This window comes from Hyla sarda, chromosome 1, assembly GCF_029499605.1.
Source record: "Hyla sarda isolate aHylSar1 chromosome 1, aHylSar1.hap1, whole genome shotgun sequence".
Taxonomy (NCBI): Eukaryota; Metazoa; Chordata; class Amphibia; order Anura; family Hylidae; genus Hyla; species Hyla sarda.
The window spans coordinates 259,897,654-259,910,566 of NC_079189.1; the positions used below are offsets into that span (position 1 = coordinate 259,897,654).

The following is a 12,913-nucleotide window of genomic DNA, read 5'->3' on the forward strand; positions in this document are numbered from 1 at the left end:
TCTGTTGCCGCCTTCCGCTCCGATTCCGAAAAGGATTTATTGATGCTTAAATCCACAGTATACAAAGCGTGAAGCTGTCAACGGCCATCCTAAAATGAATGCGCCTGTTCTCGTCAGATCGCAGACTGCTACCCAACTTCGGGCCTGGTAAGTAACATCATGGGAGACTGGCTGGGAATCCCGAGTGCAGTTGACATTTTGCTCTGTTTCTGCTCCGATTCCGAAAATTATTTATTGATGCTTAAATCCACAGTATACAAAGTGTGAAGCTGTCAACGGCCATCTTAAGCTGAACGCGCCTGCTCTTGTCAGATCGCAGACTGCTAACCAGCTTAGGTCCTGGTAAGTACCAGCATGGGAGACTGGCTGGGAATCCCGGGTGCAGTTGACATTTTAATCTGTTGCCGCCTTCCGCTCCGATTTGGAAAAGGATTTATTGATGCTTAAATCCACAATATACAGGGTTTGAAGCTGTCAACGGCAATCCTAAGCCTGAACGTGCCTGCTCTCCTCAGATCGCAGACTGCTGCCCGTCAGTTACCGGCATGGGAGACTGGCTGGCAATCCAAGGTGCCATTGATATTTTGCTCTGTTGCCGCCTTCCTCTCCGATTAATAAAAATATTTATTGATGCTTAAATCCACAATATACAAGGCGTGAAGATGTCAACGGCCATCCTAAGCTGAACGTGCCTGCTCTCGTCAGATCGCAGACTGCTACCCAGCTTAGGGCCCAGTAAGTACCGGCATGGGAGACTGGCTGGGAATCCCAGGTGCAGTTGACATTTTGCTCTGTTGCCGCCTTCCGTTCCGATTCCGAAAAGGATTTATTGATGCTTAAATGCACAGTATAAAAAGCATGAAGCAGTCAATGGCCATCCTAAGCTGAACGCGCCTGCTCTAGTCAGATCGCAGACTGCTACCCAGCTTAGGGCCCGGTAAGTACTGGCCCGGTAAGTACTGGCATGGGAGACTGGCTGGGAATCCCGGGTGCCGTTGCCATTTTGCTCTATTGCTGCCTTCCGCTCCGATTCTCGAAAATAATTTATTGATGCTTAAATCCACAGTATACAAGGTGTGAAGCTGTCGACGGCCATCCTAAGCTTAACGCGCCTGCTCATGTCAGATCGCAGACTGGTACAGATCTTAGGGCCCGGTTAGTACCGGCATGGGACACTGGCTGGGAATCCCGGCTGCCGTTGACATTTTGCTCTTTTGCCGCCTTCCGTTCCGATTCCGGAAAGGATTTATTGATGCTTAAATGCACAGTATAAAGGGCAAGAAACTGTCAACGGCCATCCTAAGCTGAATGCGCCTGCTCTTGTCAGGTTGCAGACTGCTACCCAGCTTAGGGCCCGGTAAGTACCAGCATGGGAGACTGGCTGGGAATCCCAGGTGTCCTTGACATTTTGCTCTGTTGCCGCCTTCCGCTCCGATTCCGAAAAGGATTTATTGATGCTTAAATCCACAGTATACAGGGTGTGAAGCCGTCTACGGCTATCCTAAGCTGAATGCGCCTGTTCTTGTCAGATCGCAGACTGCTGCCCGGCATGTACGGGCATGGGAGACTGGCTGGCAATCCAAGGTGCTAGTGACATTTTGCTCTGTTGCCGCCTTCCTCTCCGATTAAAAAAAATATTTATTGATGCTTAAATCCACAGTATACAAGGCGTGAAGATGTCAACGGCCATCCTAAGCTGAACGCGCCTGCTCTCGTCAGATCGCAGACTGCTACGCAGCTTAGGGCCCAGTAAGTACTGGCATGGGAGACTGGCTGGGAATCCCGGGTGCAGTTGCCATTTTGCTCTGTTGCCGCCTTCCGTTTCGATTCCCGAAAAGGATTTATTGATGATTAAATGCACAGTATAAAAAGCATGAAGCTGTCAATGGCCATCCTAAGCTGAACTCGCCTGCTCTTGTCAGATCGCAGACTGCTACCCAGCTTAGGGCCCGGTAAGTACTGGCATTTGAGACTGGCTGGGAATCCCGGGTGCTGTTGACATTTTGCTCTATTGCTGCCTTCCGCTCCGATTCCGAAAAGAATTTATTGATGCTTAAATCCACAGTATACAAGGTGTGAAGCTGTCGACGGCCATCCTAAGCTTAACGCGCCTGCTCTTGTCAGATCGCAGAATGGTACAGATCTAAGGGCCCGGTAAGTACCGGCATGGGACACTGGTTGGGAATCCCGGCTGCCGTTGACATTTTGCTCTGTTGCCGCCTTCCGTTCCGATTCCGAAAAGGATTTATTGATGCTTAAATGCACAGTATAAAGGGCGAGAAGCTGTCAACGGCCATCCTAAGCTGAACGCGCCTGCTCTCGGCAGATCGCAGACTGCTACCCAGCTTAGGGCCCGGTAAGTACCAGCATGGGAGACTGGCTGGGAATCCCAGGTGTCGTTGACGTTTTGCTCTGTTGCCGCCTTCCGATCCGATTCCGAAAAGGATTTATTGATGCTTAAATCCACAGTATACAGGGTGTGAAGATGTCTACGGCCATCCTAAGCTGAATGCGCCTGTTCTCGTCAGATCACAGACTGCTACCCAGCTTCGGGCCCAGTAAGTACCAGCATGTGAGACTGGCTGGGAATCCCGAGTGCAGTTGACATTTTGCTCTGTTTCTGCTCCGATTCCGAAAATTATTTATTGATGCTTAAATCCACAGTATACAAAGTGTGAAGCTGTCAACGGTCATCCTAAGCTGAACGCGCCTGCTCTCGTCAGGTCGCAGACTGCTACCCAGCTTAGGGCCTGGTAAGTACCGGCATGGGAGACTGGCTGGGAATCCCAGGTGCAGTTGACATTTTAATCTGTTGCCGCCTTCCGCTCCGATTCGGAAAAGGATCTATTGATGCTTAAATCCACAATATACAGGGTGTGAAGCTGTCAACGGCCATCCTAACCCTGAACGTGCCTGCTCTCCTCAGATCGCAGACTGCTGCCCGGCAGATACCGGCATGGGAGACTGGCTGGCAATCCAAGGTGCCATTGACATTTTGCTCTGTTGCCACCTTCTTCTCCGATTAATAAAAATATTTATTGATGCTTAAATCCACAATATACAAGGCGTAAAGATGTCAACGGCCATCCTAAGCTGAACGCTCCTGCTCTCGTCAGATCGCAGACTGCTACCCAGCTTAGGGCCCAGTAAGTACCGGCATGGGAGACTGGCTGGCAATCCCGGGTGCAGTTGACATTTTGCTCTGTTGCCGCCTTCCGCTCCGATTCGGAAAAGGATTTATTGATGCTTAAATGCACAGTATAAAGGGCATGACACTGTCAACGGCCATCGTAAGCTGAACGCGCCTGCTCTCGTCAGATCGCAGACTGCTACCCAGCTTAGGGCCCGGTAAGTACCAGCATGGGAGACTGGCTGGGAATCCCAGCTGTTGTTGACATTTTGCTCTGTAGCCGCTTTCCGCTCCGATTCCGAAAAGGATTTATTGATGCTTAAATCCACAGTATACAGGGTGTGAAGCCGTCTACGGCTATCCTAAGCTGAATGTGCCCGTTCTTGTCAGATCGCAGACTGCTGCCCGGCAAGTACGGGCATGGGAGACTGGCTGGAAATCCAAGGTGCTATTGACATTTTGCTCTGTTGCCGCCTTTCTCTCCGATTCCGAAAAGGATTTATTGATGCTTAAATGCACAGTATAAAAAGCATGAAGCTGTCAATGGCCATCCTAAGCTGAACGCGCCTGCTCTCGTCAGATCGCAGACTGCTACCCAGCTTAGGGCCCGGTAAGTACTGGCATGGGAGACTGGCTGGGAATCCCGGGTGCCGTTGACATTTTGCTCTATTGCTGCCTTCCGCTCCGATTCCGAAAAGAATTTATTGATGCTTAAATCCACAGTATACAAGGTGTGAAGCTGTCGACGGCCATCCTAAGCTGAACGCGCCTGCTCTCGTCAGATCGCAGACTGGTACAGATCTTAGGGCTCAGTAAGTACCGGCATGGGAGACTGGCTGGGAATCCCGGCTGCCGTTGACATTTTGCTCTGTTGCCGCCTTCCGTTCCGATTCCGAAAAGGATTTATTGATGCTTAAATGCACAGTATAAAGGGCAAAAAGCTGTCAACGGCCATCCTAAGCTGAACGCGCCTGCTCTCGTCAGATCACAGACTGCTACCCAGCTTAGGGCCCGGTAAGTACCAGCATGGGAGACTGGCTGGGAATCCCAGGTGTCGTTGACATTTTGCTCTGTTGCCGCCTTCCGCTCCGATTCCGAAAAGGATTTATTGATGCTTAAATCCACAGTATACAAAGCGTGAAGCTGTCAACGGCCATCCTAAGATGAATGCGCCTGTTCTCGTCAGATCGCAGACTGCTACCCAACTTCGGGCCTGGTAAGTAACATCATGGGAGACTGGCTGGGAATCCCGAGTGCAGTTGACATTTTACTCTGTTTCTGCTCCGATTCCGAAAATTATTTATTGATGCTTAAATCCACAGTATACAAAGTGTGAAGCTGTCAACGGCCATCTTAAGCTGAACGCGCCTGCTCTTGTCAGATCGCAGACTGCTAACCAGCTTAGGTCCTAGTAAGTACCAGCATGGGAGACTGGCTGGGAATCCCGGGTGCAGTTGACATTTTAATCTGTTGCCGCCTTCCGCTCCGATTTGGAAAAGGATTTATTGATGCTTAAATCCACAATATACAGGGTTTGAAGCTGTCAACGGCAATCCTAAGCCTGAACGTGCCTGCTCTCCTCAGATCGCAGACTGCTGCCCGTCAGTTACCGGCATGGGAGACTGGCTGGCAATCCAAGGTGCCATTGATATTTTGCTCTGTTGCCGCCTTCCTCTCCGATTCCGAAAAGGATTTATTGATGCTTAAATCCACAGTATACAGGGTGTGAAGATGTCTACGGCCATCCTAAGCTGAATGCGCCCGTTCTTGTCAGATCGCAGACTGCTACCCAGCTTCGGGCATGGTAAGTACCAGCATGGGAGACTGGCTGGGAATCCCGGGTGCAGTTCACATTTTGCTCTGTTTCTGCTCGGATTCCGAAAATTATTTATTGATGCTTAAATCCACAGTATACAAAGTGTGAAGCTGTCAACTGCCATCCTAAGCTGAACGCGCCTGCTCTCCTCAGATCGCAGACTGCTGCCCGGCAGTTACCGGCATGGGAGACTGGCTGGCAATCCAAGGTGCCATTGACATTTTGTTCTGTTGCCGCCTTCCGCTCCGATTCGGAAAAGGATTTATTGATGCTTAAATCCACAGTATACAGGGTGTGAAGCCGTCTACGGCTATCCTAAGCTGAATGTGCCTGTTCTTGTCAGATCGCAGACTGCTGCCCGGCAAGTACGGGCATGGGAGACTGGCTGGAAATCCAAGGTGCTATTGACATTTTGCTCTGTTGCCGCCTTTCTCTCCGATTCCGAAAAGGATTTATTGATGCTTAAATGCACAGTATAAAAAGCATGAAGCTGTCAATGGCCATCCTAAGCTGAACGCGCCTGCTCTCGACAGATCGCAGACTGCTACCCAGCTTAGGGCCCGGTAAGTACTGGCATGGGAGACTGGCTGGGAATCCCGGGTGCCGTTGACATTTTGCTCTATTGCTGCCTTCCGCTCCGATTCCGAAAAGAATTTATTGATGCTTAAATCCACAGTATACAAGGTGTGAAGCTGTCGACGGCCATCCTAAGCTGAACGCGCCTGCTCTCGTCAGATCACAGACTGCTACCCAGCTTAGGGCCCGGTAAGTACCAGCATGGGAGACTGGCTGGGAATCCCAGGTGTCGTTGACATTTTGCTCTGTTGCCGCCTTCCGCTCCGATTCCGAAAAGGATTTATTGATGCTTAAATCCACAGTATACAAAGCGTGAAGCTGTCAACGGCCATCCTAAAATGAATGCGCCTGTTCTCGTCAGATCGCAGACTGCTACCCAACTTCGGGCCTGGTAAGTAACATCATGGGAGACTGGCTGGGAATCCCGAGTGCAGTTGACATTTTGCTCTGTTTCTGCTCCGATTCCGAAAATTATTTATTGATGCTTAAATCCACAGTATACAAAGTGTGAAGCTGTCAACGGCCATCTTAAGCTGAACGCGCCTGCTCTTGTCAGATCGCAGACTGCTAACCAGCTTAGGTCCTGGTAAGTACCAGCATGGGAGACTGGCTGGGAATCCCGGGTGCAGTTGACATTTTAATCTGTTGCCGCCTTCCGCTCCGATTTGGAAAAGGATTTATTGATGCTTAAATCCACAATATACAGGGTTTGAAGCTGTCAACGGCAATCCTAAGCCTGAACGTGCCTGCTCTCCTCAGATCGCAGACTGCTGCCCGTCAGTTACCGGCATGGGAGACTGGCTGGCAATCCAAGGTGCCATTGATATTTTGCTCTGTTGCCGCCTTCCTCTCCGATTAATAAAAATATTTATTGATGCTTAAATCCACAATATACAAGGCGTGAAGATGTCAACGGCCATCCTAAGCTGAACGTGCCTGCTCTCGTCAGATCGCAGACTGCTACCCAGCTTAGGGCCCAGTAAGTACCGGCATGGGAGACTGGCTGGGAATCCCAGGTGCAGTTGACATTTTGCTCTGTTGCCGCCTTCCGTTCCGATTCCGAAAAGGATTTATTGATGCTTAAATGCACAGTATAAAAAGCATGAAGCAGTCAATGGCCATCCTAAGCTGAACGCGCCTGCTCTAGTCAGATCGCAGACTGCTACCCAGCTTAGGGCCCGGTAAGTACTGGCCCGGTAAGTACTGGCATGGGAGACTGGCTGGGAATCCCGGGTGCCGTTGCCATTTTGCTCTATTGCTGCCTTCCGCTCCGATTCTCGAAAATAATTTATTGATGCTTAAATCCACAGTATACAAGGTGTGAAGCTGTCGACGGCCATCCTAAGCTTAACGCGCCTGCTCATGTCAGATCGCAGACTGGTACAGATCTTAGGGCCCGGTTAGTACCGGCATGGGACACTGGCTGGGAATCCCGGCTGCCGTTGACATTTTGCTCTTTTGCCGCCTTCCGTTCCGATTCCGGAAAGGATTTATTGATGCTTAAATGCACAGTATAAAGGGCAAGAAACTGTCAACGGCCATCCTAAGCTGAATGCGCCTGCTCTTGTCAGGTTGCAGACTGCTACCCAGCTTAGGGCCCGGTAAGTACCAGCATGGGAGACTGGCTGGGAATCCCAGGTGTCCTTGACATTTTGCTCTGTTGCCGCCTTCCGCTCCGATTCCGAAAAGGATTTATTGATGCTTAAATCCACAGTATACAGGGTGTGAAGCCGTCTACGGCTATCCTAAGCTGAATGCGCCTGTTCTTGTCAGATCGCAGACTGCTGCCCGGCATGTACGGGCATGGGAGACTGGCTGGCAATCCAAGGTGCTAGTGACATTTTGCTCTGTTGCCGCCTTCCTCTCCGATTAAAAAAAATATTTATTGATGCTTAAATCCACAGTATACAAGGCGTGAAGATGTCAACGGCCATCCTAAGCTGAACGCGCCTGCTCTCGTCAGATCGCAGACTGCTACGCAGCTTAGGGCCCAGTAAGTACTGGCATGGGAGACTGGCTGGGAATCCCGGGTGCAGTTGCCATTTTGCTCTGTTGCCGCCTTCCGTTTCGATTCCCGAAAAGGATTTATTGATGATTAAATGCACAGTATAAAAAGCATGAAGCTGTCAATGGCCATCCTAAGCTGAACTCGCCTGCTCTTGTCAGATCGCAGACTGCTACCCAGCTTAGGGCCCGGTAAGTACTGGCATTTGAGACTGGCTGGGAATCCCGGGTGCTGTTGACATTTTGCTCTATTGCTGCCTTCCGCTCCGATTCCGAAAAGAATTTATTGATGCTTAAATCCACAGTATACAAGGTGTGAAGCTGTCGACGGCCATCCTAAGCTTAACGCGCCTGCTCTTGTCAGATCGCAGAATGGTACAGATCTAAGGGCCCGGTAAGTACCGGCATGGGACACTGGTTGGGAATCCCGGCTGCCGTTGACATTTTGCTCTGTTGCCGCCTTCCGTTCCGATTCCGAAAAGGATTTATTGATGCTTAAATGCACAGTATAAAGGGCGAGAAGCTGTCAACGGCCATCCTAAGCTGAACGCGCCTGCTCTCGGCAGATCGCAGACTGCTACCCAGCTTAGGGCCCGGTAAGTACCAGCATGGGAGACTGGCTGGGAATCCCAGGTGTCGTTGACGTTTTGCTCTGTTGCCGCCTTCCGATCCGATTCCGAAAAGGATTTATTGATGCTTAAATCCACAGTATACAGGGTGTGAAGATGTCTACGGCCATCCTAAGCTGAATGCGCCTGTTCTCGTCAGATCACAGACTGCTACCCAGCTTCGGGCCCAGTAAGTACCAGCATGTGAGACTGGCTGGGAATCCCGAGTGCAGTTGACATTTTGCTCTGTTTCTGCTCCGATTCCGAAAATTATTTATTGATGCTTAAATCCACAGTATACAAAGTGTGAAGCTGTCAACGGTCATCCTAAGCTGAACGCGCCTGCTCTCGTCAGGTCGCAGACTGCTACCCAGCTTAGGGCCTGGTAAGTACCGGCATGGGAGACTGGCTGGGAATCCCAGGTGCAGTTGCCATTTTAATCTGTTGCCGCCTTCCGCTCCGATTCGGAAAAGGATCTATTGATGCTTAAATCCACAATATACAGGGTGTGAAGCTGTCAACGGCCATCCTAAGCCTGAACGTGCCTGCTCTCCTCAGATCGCAGACTGCTGCCCGGCAGATACCGGCATGGGAGACTGGCTGGCAATCCAAGGTGCCATTGACATTTTGCTCTGTTGCCACCTTCTTCTCCGATTAATAAAAATATTTATTGATGCTTAAATCCACAATATACAAGGCGCAAAGATGTCAACGGCCATCCTAAGCTGAACGCTCCTGCTCTCGTCAGATCGCAGACTGCTACCCAGCTTAGGGCCCAGTAAGTACCGGCATGGGAGACTGGCTGGCAATCCCGGGTGCAGTTGACATTTTGCTCTGTTGCCGCCTTCCGCTCCGATTCGGAAAAGGATTTATTGATGCTTAAATGCACAGTATAAAGGGCATGACACTGTCAACGGCCATCGTAAGCTGAACGCGCCTGCTCTCGTCAGATCGCAGACTGCTACCCAGCTTAGGGCCCGGTAAGTACCAGCATGGGAGACTGGCTGGGAATCCCAGCTGTTGTTGACATTTTGCTCTGTAGCCGCTTTCCGCTCCGATTCCGAAAAGGATTTATTGATGCTTAAATCCACAGTATACAGGGTGTGAAGCCGTCTACGGCTATCCTAAGCTGAATGTGCCCGTTCTTGTCAGATCGCAGACTGCTGCCCGGCAAGTACGGGCATGGGAGACTGGCTGGAAATCCAAGGTGCTATTGACATTTTGCTCTGTTGCCGCCTTTCTCTCCGATTCCGAAAAGGATTTATTGATGCTTAAATGCACAGTATAAAAAGCATGAAGCTGTCAATGGCCATCCTAAGCTGAACGCGCCTGCTCTCGTCAGATCGCAGACTGCTACCCAGCTTAGGGCCCGGTAAGTACTGGCATGGGAGACTGGCTGGGAATCCCGGGTGCCGTTGACATTTTGCTCTATTGCTGCCTTCCGCTCCGATTCCGAAAAGAATTTATTGATGCTTAAATCCACAGTATACAAGGTGTGAAGCTGTCGACGGCCATCCTAAGCTGAACGCGCCTGCTCTCGTCAGATCGCAGACTGGTACAGATCTTAGGGCTCAGTAAGTACCGGCATGGGAGACTGGCTGGGAATCCCGGCTGCCGTTGACATTTTGCTCTGTTGCCGCCTTCCGTTCCGATTCCGAAAAGGATTTATTGATGCTTAAATGCACAGTATAAAGGGCAAAAAGCTGTCAACGGCCATCCTAAGCTGAACGCGCCTGCTCTCGTCAGATCACAGACTGCTACCCAGCTTAGGGCCCGGTAAGTACCAGCATGGGAGACTGGCTGGGAATCCCAGGTGTCGTTGACATTTTGCTCTGTTGCCGCCTTCCGCTCCGATTCCGAAAAGGATTTATTGATGCTTAAATCCACAGTATACAAAGCGTGAAGCTGTCAACGGCCATCCTAAGATGAATGCGCCTGTTCTCGTCAGATCGCAGACTGCTACCCAACTTCGGGCCTGGTAAGTAACATCATGGGAGACTGGCTGGGAATCCCGAGTGCAGTTGACATTTTACTCTGTTTCTGCTCCGATTCCGAAAATTATTTATTGATGCTTAAATCCACAGTATACAAAGTGTGAAGCTGTCAACGGCCATCTTAAGCTGAACGCGCCTGCTCTTGTCAGATCGCAGACTGCTAACCAGCTTAGGTCCTAGTAAGTACCAGCATGGGAGACTGGCTGGGAATCCCGGGTGCAGTTGACATTTTAATCTGTTGCCGCCTTCCGCTCCGATTTGGAAAAGGATTTATTGATGCTTAAATCCACAATATACAGGGTTTGAAGCTGTCAACGGCAATCCTAAGCCTGAACGTGCCTGCTCTCCTCAGATCGCAGACTGCTGCCCGTCAGTTACCGGCATGGGAGACTGGCTGGCAATCCAAGGTGCCATTGATATTTTGCTCTGTTGCCGCCTTCCTCTCCGATTAATAAAAATATTTATTGATGCTTAAATCCACAATATACAAGGCGTGAAGATGTCAACGGCCATCCTAAGCTGAACGTGCCTGCTCTCGTCAGATCGCAGACTGCTACCCAGCTTAGGGCCCAGTAAGTACCGGCATGGGAGACTGGCTGGGAATCCCAGGTGCAGTTGACATTTTGCTCTGTTGCCGCCTTCCGTTCCGATTCCGAAAAGGATTTATTGATGCTTAAATGCACAGTATAAAAAGCATGAAGCAGTCAATGGCCATCCTAAGCTGAACGCGCCTGCTCTCGTCAGATCGCAGACTGCTACGCAGCTTAGGGCCCAGTAAGTACTGGCATGGGAGACTGGCTGGGAATCCCGGGTGCAGTTGCCATTTTGCTCTGTTGCCGCCTTCCGTTCCGATTCCGAAAAGGATTTATTGATGATTAAATGCACAGTATAAAAAGCATGAAGCTGTCAATGGCCATCCTAAGCTGAACTCGCCTGCTCTTGTCAGATCGCAGACTGCTACCCAGCTTAGGGCCCGGTAAGTACTGGCATTTGAGACTGGCTGGGAATCCCGGGTGCTGTTGACATTTTTCTCTATTGCTGCCTTCCGCTCCGATTCCGAAAATAATTTATTGATGCTTAAATCCACAGTATACAAGGTGTGAAGCTGTCGACGGCCATCCTAAGCTTAACGCGCCTGCTCTTGTCAGATCGCAGACTGGTACAGATCTTAGGGCCCGGTTAGTACCGGCATGGGACACTGGCTGGGAATCCCGGCTGCCGTTGACATTTTGCTCTTTTGCCGCCTTCCGTTCCGATTCCGGAAAGGATTTATTGATGCTTAAATGCACAGTATAAAGGGCAAGAAACTGTCAACGGCCATCCTAAGCTGAATGCGCCTGCTCTTGTCAGGTTGCAGACTGCTACCCAGCTTAGGGCCCGGTAAGTACCAGCATGGGAGACTGGCTGGGAATCCCAGGTGTCGTTGACATTTTGCTCTGTTGCCGCCTTCCGCTCCGATTCCGAAAAGGATTTATTGATGCTTAAATCCACAGTATACAGGGTGTGAAGCCGTCTACGGCTATCCTAAGCTGAATGCGCCTGTTCTTGTCAGATCGCAGACTGCTGCCCGGCATGTACGGGCATGGGAGACTGGCTGGCAATCCAAGGTGCTATTGACATTTTGCTCTGTTGCCGCCTTCCTCTCCGATTAAAAAAAATATTTATTGATGCTTAAATCCACAGTATACAAGGCGTGAAGATGTCAACGGCCATCCTAAGCTGAACGCGCCTGCTCTCGTCAGATCGCAGACTGCTACGCAGCTTAGGGCCCAGTAAGTACTGGCATGGGAGACTGGCTGGGAATCCCGGGTGCAGTTGCCATTTTGCTCTGTTGCCGCCTTCCGTTCCGATTCCGAAAAGGATTTATTGATGATTAAATGCACAGTATAAAAAGCATGAAGCTGTCAATGGCCATCCTAAGCTGAACTCGCCTGCTCTTGTCAGATCGCAGACTGCTACCCAGCTTAGGGCCCGGTAAGTACTGGCATTTGAGACTGGCTGGGAATCCCGGGTGCTGTTGACATTTTGCTCTATTGCTGCCTTCCGCTCCGATTCCGAAAAGAATTTATTGATGCTTAAATCCACAGTATACAAGGTGTGAAGCTGTCGACGGCCATCCTAAGCTTAACGCGCCTGCTCTTGTCAGATCGCAGACTGGTACAGATCTAAGGGCCCGGTAAGTACCGGCATGGGACACTGGTTGGGAATCCCGGCTGCCGTTGACATTTTGCTCTGTTGCCGCCTTCCGTTCCGATTCCGAAAAGGATTTATTGATGCTTAAATGCACAGTATAAAGGGCGAGAAGCTGTCAACGGCCATCCTAAGCTGAACGCGCCTGCTCTCGGCAGATCGCAGACTGCTACCCAGCTTAGGGCCCGGTAAGTACCAGCATGGGAGACTGGCTGGGAATCCCAGGTGTCGTTGACGTTTTGCTCTGTTGCCGCCTTCCGATCCGATTCCGAAAAGGATTTATTGATGCTTAAATCCACAGTATACAGGGTGTGAAGATGTCTACGGCCATCCTAAGCTGAATGCGCCTGTTCTCGTCAGATCACAGACTGCTACCCAGCTTCGGGCCCAGTAAGTACCAGCATGTGAGACTGGCTGGGAATCCCGAGTGCAGTTGACATTTTGCTCTGTTTCTGCTCCGATTCCGAAAATTATTTATTGATGCTTAAATCCACAGTATACAAAGTGTGAAGCTGTCAACGGTCATCCTAAGCTGAACGCGCCTGCTCTCGTCAGGTCGCAGACTGCTACCCAGCTTAGGGCCTGGTAAGTACCA

General features: G+C 50.5%; 5 pseudogenes; all 5 read left to right on the forward strand.

The window, feature by feature from the left end:
• The first annotated feature begins 3,669 nt into the window (after positions 1-3,669).
• Positions 3,670-3,789, forward strand: LOC130315496 (5S ribosomal RNA; annotated as a pseudogene).
• A 284-nt stretch (positions 3,790-4,073) lies between these two features.
• LOC130352788 (5S ribosomal RNA) lies at positions 4,074-4,193 on the forward strand (annotated as a pseudogene).
• A 1,245-nt stretch (positions 4,194-5,438) lies between these two features.
• LOC130352699 (5S ribosomal RNA) lies at positions 5,439-5,558 on the forward strand (annotated as a pseudogene).
• A 3,877-nt stretch (positions 5,559-9,435) lies between these two features.
• On the forward strand, positions 9,436-9,555 carry LOC130315745 (5S ribosomal RNA; annotated as a pseudogene).
• Positions 9,556-9,839: 284 nt separating this feature from the next.
• Positions 9,840-9,959, forward strand: LOC130352789 (5S ribosomal RNA; annotated as a pseudogene).
• Positions 9,960-12,913: the final 2,954 nt, after the last annotated feature.